The sequence below is a fragment of the Mustela nigripes genome, chromosome 11 (assembly GCF_022355385.1).
Source record: "Mustela nigripes isolate SB6536 chromosome 11, MUSNIG.SB6536, whole genome shotgun sequence".
Taxonomy (NCBI): domain Eukaryota; kingdom Metazoa; phylum Chordata; class Mammalia; order Carnivora; family Mustelidae; genus Mustela; species Mustela nigripes.
The window spans coordinates 4681618-4688572 of NC_081567.1; positions in this window are offsets into that span (position 1 = coordinate 4681618).

The following is a 6955-nucleotide window of genomic DNA, read 5'->3' on the forward strand; positions in this document are numbered from 1 at the left end:
CAAGATTTCATTCTTTTTGATAGCTGAGTAATAGTCCATTGTATATACATGCCATGTCTTCTTTACCTATTCATCTGTTGATGGGCATCTGGGCTCTGTCCATATTTTGACTATGGTGGACATTGCTGCTAAAGACATTGAGGTGCAGGGGGGCCTGGGTGGCTTAGAGGTTAGGTAAGCCGCTGCCTTAGGCTCAGGTCATGATCTCAGGGTCCTGAGATCGAGTCCCGCATCGGGCTCTCTGCTCAGCAGGGAGCCTGCTTCCCCCTCTCTCTCTGCCTGCTTGTGATTTCTCTCTGTCAAATAAATAAAAATTAAACAAATTTTTAAAAATTTTTTAAAAAGTCACTGAGGTGCAGATGCCTCCTTTGAATCACTGTTTGTATCCTTTGGATAAATACTGAGTAGTGCAATTGCTGGGTCCTAGGGTAGCTCTATTTTTAACTTTTAAAAAAGTTTAAAAAATTTTTTAGGCACCCCTATTTTTAACTTTTTGAGGAACCTCCATACTATTTTCCAAAGCGGCTGCACCAGTTTGCATTCCCACCAACAGCAGAAGAGGAGTGGTTTTTCTTTCTCTGAATCCTCGCCAACGTCTGTTGTTTTCTGAGTTGTTAATTTTAGCCACTCTGGTAACACAAAGCAGTTTCATTTTTTTATAAAGATTTTGTTTATTTATGTATTTGACACAGGGAGAGAGCTCAAGCGGTGGGGAGCAGCGGGCAGAAGGAGAGGCAGAAGCAGGCTCTCCACTGAGCAGGGAACCCTATGAGGGACTCGAACCCAGGACCCGGGGATCATGATCAGAGCTGAAGGCAGCTGATTAATCTACTGAGCCACTCAAGTACCCTCACAAAGCAGTTTCCTAATAACAATATCAATGGCACCATCAACAATATGATAATTGAAAATGATCTAAGAGTTTATAGCAGTTTTTAATTTTTTTTTTTTTTGTATAGCTTAATTGTAGCTGTAATGTTTCTTGGACTGATTCCTCTCTGTGTTATGCCACCAACTGGATATATGGTTTCATCCATTTCATTTTGCTTTCGAATTCTAGGGATTAAAAAATTTTTTTAAAAGATTTTATTTATTGAGAGAGAGAGACAGTATGAGCAGGGGGTAGGGTAGAGAGAGAGAGAGAGAGAGAGAATCTCAAGCAGACTCCGTGTTGAGCTCAATGTGGGGCTTGATCCCACAACCCTGAGAGCATGACCTGAGCCAAAATCAATAGTCGAACCCTCAACCGACTGAACCACCCAGGAACCCAGATTTTTTAAAAGCACTTTAAAACAAATAGATGGGTCCCCTGGGTGGCTCAGTGATTAGGTGTATGCCTTCAGCTCAGGTCATGATCCCGGGGTCCTGGGATCCAGCCCCATGTTGGGCTCCTTGCTCTGTGGGAAGGCTGCTTCTCCCTCTGCCCCTCCCCCTGCTTGTACTCCTGCTCTCATTGTATGTCTCTCTGTCAAATAAACAGAATCTTTATTTTTTTTATTTTTTATTTTATTTTATTTTTTTAAAGATTTTATTTATTTATTTGTCAGAGAGAGAGGGAGAGAGAGCGAGTACAGGCGGACAGAATGGCAGGCAGAGGCAGAGGGAGAAGCAGGCTCCCTGCTGAGCAAGGAGCCCGATGCGGGACTCGATCCCAGGACGCGGGGATCATGACCTGAGCCGAAGGCAGCTGCCCAACCAACTGAGCCACCCAGGCGTCCCTAAACAAAATCTTTAAAAAAAAATAAAACAGGGGTGCCTGGGTGGCTCAGTGGGTTAAAGCCTCTGCCTTTGGCTCAGGTCGTAATCCCAGGGTCCTGGGATCAAACCCCACATCGGGCTCTCTGCTCAGCAAGGAGCCTGCTTCCCCTTCTCTCTTTGCCTGCCCTTCTGCCTTCTTGTGATCTCTGTCTGTCAAATAAATAAATAAAATCTTTAAAAAAAAAAACCAAATATATGGTTTATCCATTTATTTAGGGAATAAACAAAAGACCCCCAACCCCTCCACATACATGTATATATATGTATAAACATGTATACAACCCATTTATATATGTGTATATGCATGCAAATATGCATGTGTGTGTTTATTTATATATATATATTCAAGCACACACACATATCCGTGCATACCTTTTTTTTTTTAAGACTTTATTTATTTATTTGACAGAGAGAGAGATCACAAGTAGGCAGAGAGGCAGACAGAGAGAGACGGGGAAGCAGGCTCCCTGCTGAGCAGAGAGCCCGATGTGGGGCTCGATCCCAGGACCCTGAGACCATGACCCGAGCCAAAGGCAGAGGCTTAACCCATTGAGCCACCCAGGCGCCCTCTCCGTGCATACTTTTGTCCTTATCTTTTTTCACATGACTCCGTACTAGCCAGCACTGTGTCATTGATTCACATTCGCCTTAACCTGTTGAAATAATGTGAGTGCCTGAAAAGGACCCTTCAGTGTGAGACGGGAAACTTGAATTTTCTTACAATGGCAGCTAAGCTCTCATGGTTAAATCCTCCCCACCCTTCCAAGTTTCCATGGGAAGGAGCAAAGGAATATCAAGGATTTCTGACCAACACTTTGGATCATTTGTGTCTGTCCTCTCTTCCAGCAGCGTAATCAAGGTGCCTCACTCTTCAGGTCGCTTGTGATCCAGAGTGAAATATTATTAATTATAATGATTTTTTCTTGGTTACTATAGGTATATGTTTTTGGCAACCTCCTATTTTTTCATTTCTTTACTTTTTATTATGACGAGAGCCTCAAAATTGAAATCTCTTTTTTTCTTTTTAAGGAAGCTCTACCCCAAAGATGGGCTTGAATGCAGGAACCCAAGGTCAAGAGTCACATGTTCTACCGATTGAAACAGCCAGGTGCCTCTAATTAAAATTATTTTAAAAAAAGATTTTATTGGGTGCCTGGGTGGCTCAGTGGGTTAAGCTGCTGCCTTGGCTCAGGTCATGATCTCAGGGTCCTGGGATCGAGTCCCGCATCGGGCTCTCTGCTCAGCAGGGAGCCTGCTTCCTCCTCTCTCTCTCTGCCTGCCTCTCTGCCTACGTGTAATCTCTCTGTCAAATAAATAAATAAAATCTTAAAAAAAAAGATTTTATTTATTTATTTGACAGACAGCGATCACACATAGGCAGAGACAGAGGAGGAAGCAGGCTCCCCGTGGAGCAGAGAGCCCGATGTGGGACTTGATCCCAGGACCCAAGGATCACGATCTGAGCCAAAGGCAAAGGCTTTAACCCACTGAGCCACCCAGGCATCCCTAAAATTATTGTTAATGGAGCCACCAAACTTGCATTCTAAGGACTCCGGGGCCCTGAGCATGGAAATAACTGATTTTCTGGGTGCCCTCCATCTGCCTAGGACAGCGCCTGAGGCTGGCCAGACTTGCTCTCATTTATTTTTCACAAATACCCTGTAGGATGGATGTCCTTATCCTCATTTTACAGAACCAGATCATGGAGCTAAAAGTAGATGTCAAATGTGGAACCTTGTATCCCTGTGCTTTTCTCACCAGGCGAAGCTGGAAAGAAAAAAGACAACATTTCTTTCACCTGAGTCATCGTTCTAACCGCAGGAAGGAAGATTGTAGGGAAATGACCTGGGTCCCCTTGATCAAGCCTTCAAAAAATCATTTTCCTATTTGCCGTGGCATCTTTTCTCCTGCCTTCTCCTATAACCCTAATGGACCTCCACGAAAATACGTTCCACACTGACTTATAGTTTTAATTCTGCCTGGTTCTCAAATTATAATTAACAGGATGTCTTCCCAGAGATACCAGAAAATTGGGGTTGAGTTAAATGTTAATTTAGCAGCCTGCTCTAAGGCTCAGAACCAGTTAGCCACAATATATAGTAAAACTCAAATCTTGTTAGCATTCCTCCGTGTTCTCTTTGACCTTCCGTGATGGCTAATAACAGAAGGCTTTTTACCTGCTCAGTGTAGTTTTGTGGTGATGTTTGCCATTATTTATGGCAACTGTATAGCTTATTAGAAATGCATCTTTGGGGGTGCCTGGGTGGCTCAGTGGGTTAAGCCTCTGCCTTCGGCTCGGGTCATGATCTCAGGGTCCTGGGACTGAACCCCACATCAGGCTCTCTGCTCAGCAGGGAGCCTGCTTCCCCTTCTCTCTCTGCCTGCCTCTCTGCCTACTTGTGATCTCTCTCTCTCTCTGTCAAATAAATAAAATCTTTAAAAAAAATGCGTCTTTGGGGCGCCTGGGTGGCTCAGTGGGTTAAGCCTCTGCCTTTGGTTCAGGTCATGATCTCAGGGTCCTGGGATCAAGTCCTGCATCAGGCTCTCTGCTCAGCAGGGAGCCTGCTTCCCTTCCTCTCTCTCTGCCTGCCTTTCTGCCTACTTGTGATCTCTGTCAAATAAATGAATAAGATCTTAAAAAAAAAAAAAAGGAAATGCCTCTTTGTGGGGCGTTGGTGTGGCTCAGTCGTTAGTGACTTCAGCAGGTCATGATCTCAGGGTCTTGGGATCAAGATCCGTGTCAGACTGCCTCCTCAGTGGGGAGTCTGCTTCTCCCTCTCTGCTTTTGCTCGTTTTCTCTCTCTCAAATAAATAAATACAATCTTTTAATAAAAAAGATTTTAAAAAATATTCTATTTATTTATTTGACAGAGAGAGACAGCAAGAGAGGGAACCCAAGCAGAGGGAACGGGAAAGGAGAAGCAGGCTTCCCGCCGAGCTGGGAGCCTGATGCAGGGCTCGATCCCACGACTCTGGGACCATGACCCAAGCTGAAGGCAGGCGCCTAACGACTGAGCCACCCAGGTGCCCCAATAAATAAAATCTTAAAAAAAAAAATGCCCCATTGCCTCAATGGCATTTAGAGAAAAAGAAATGAGAAATCAGGAAGGATACACACGCACGCGTGCGCACACACACACACACACACACACATCTCACATCCTTGTGGGCCATCTGGTCTTTCAACACGCTTCTAATAAACAGCATTGCCAAATCTCCACCAGTGAAAATCTTTACAGCCTAAGAATAAACTCGGCTGATCTTGAAACCTGTTCACACATTGTGTCTTTGGCAAATTTTCCACTGAAGACTCCAGCCTTTAAAAATCTTTAGATTATTTTTCTAAATACTGTATGAAGAAGCGTTCATTTTGCTTTTTGGGAAGATAGCCTGAATGACGTTGCTAATTCAGGAACATGTGTTCTGTATCCTCAAAGATAGCATCCACTGAGCGTCGAGAGAAAAAAAAATAACTTAGAAAAAAAGGGAAGTGAGCTTTTTACAGAGGCAATAAATGTGGCTATGTCTAATGCTGCAAAAATAAGGGGAACTAAAGATTAGCGCACATACTTTGAAAAATATATTTTAATAACAACAAAATGAGCCAAAAGGTAAAAACCCTGAAATATTTAAAATGGTCTTGGCCGGAAAGACAACGGATAGTAAATACAGTATTATGAGCATTAAAAGGTACAATTCTTCCTTTTTTTTTTTTTAGGACTTAAGAAAAAAAAATTTTAAGACTTTATTTATTTGAGAGAGGGAGAGAAAGCACAAGTAGGCAGAGTGGCAGGGAGAGGGAGAGGGAGAAGCAGGCTCTCCACTGAGCAGGGAACCCAATGTGGGGCTCGATTCTAGGACCCTGGGATTACCACCTGAGTCAAAGGCATCCGGTTAACCAACTGAGCCACCCAGGCGCCCCTTAAAAAAAATTTTTTTTAAAGATTTTATTTGCTTGACAGAGAGATCACAAGTAGGCAGAGAGGCAGACAGAGAGAGAGAGGGGGGAAAGCAGGCTCCCTGCTGAGCAGAGAGCCCGAGGCAGGGCTCGATCCCAGGACCCTGAGATCATGACCTGAGCTGAAGGCAGAGGCTTAACCCACTGAGCCACCCAGGCACCCCTAAAAATTTTTTAATGTAATCTCCATATCCAAGGTGGGCTTGAGCTCACAACCCTGAGATCAAGAGTCCCATATTCTACCAACTGAGCCAACCAATCACCTCCTGCCAAAAAGTACAATTCTTATGCAGTAGATATTCAAAGAAAAATGATAATGCTAAATAATAGTCATAATGACAATACTGATAGTGTCCGCTGTGATTTATAGTCTTTAGATTATAGGTGCGTAAAGTGAAAAAATATTTTTAATGATTTTGAATGTGAATTTCTTTCCTGGTAGAGAAATTTTATTTATTTATTTATTTATTTATTTATTTTTAATTTTTTTAATAAAGATTTTATTTTTTAATAAAGATATTCTCTATTTGTCAGAGAGAGAGAGCACAAGGAGGGGCCGTAGCAGTCAAAGGGAGTAGCAGGCTCCCCCCTAAGCAAGGAGCACAAGGTGGGACTCCATACCAGCACCCCAGGACCATGACCTGAGCAGCAGAAGGCAGATGCTTAGCTGTCTGAGCCACCTAGGTGTCCCCCCCCCCAAAGATTTTACTTATTATTTGACAGGATGAGAGAGATCACAAGTAGGCAGAGAGGCAGGCGCGTGGGGGGGGGGGTGTAAGCAGGCTCCCTGCTAAGCAGAGAACCCGATTGGGGGACTTGATCCCGGGACCCTGAGATCATGACGTGAGCTGAAGGTGGAGGCTTAACCCACTGAGCCACCCAGGTGCCCCAGATTTTTTTTTTTTTAAAGATTTTATTATTTATTTGAGAGAGAGACAGGGAGAGAGAGCATGAGTGAGAAGGGCAGAGAGAGAAGCAGACTCCAGGGAGAGAGAGCATGAGTGAGAAGGGCAGAGAGAGAAGCAGACTCCCCGTGGAGCTGGGAGCCCGATGCGGGACTCGATCTTTGGACTCCGGGATCATGACCTGAGCCGAAGGCAGTCGCCCAACCAACTGAGCCACCCAGGCATCCCTGCCCCAGATCTTTTTTTTTTTTTTTTTTTTTAAAGATTTTATTTATTTATTTGACAGAGAGAGATCACAGGTAGGTAGAGAGGCTGGCAGAGAGAGAGAGAGAGA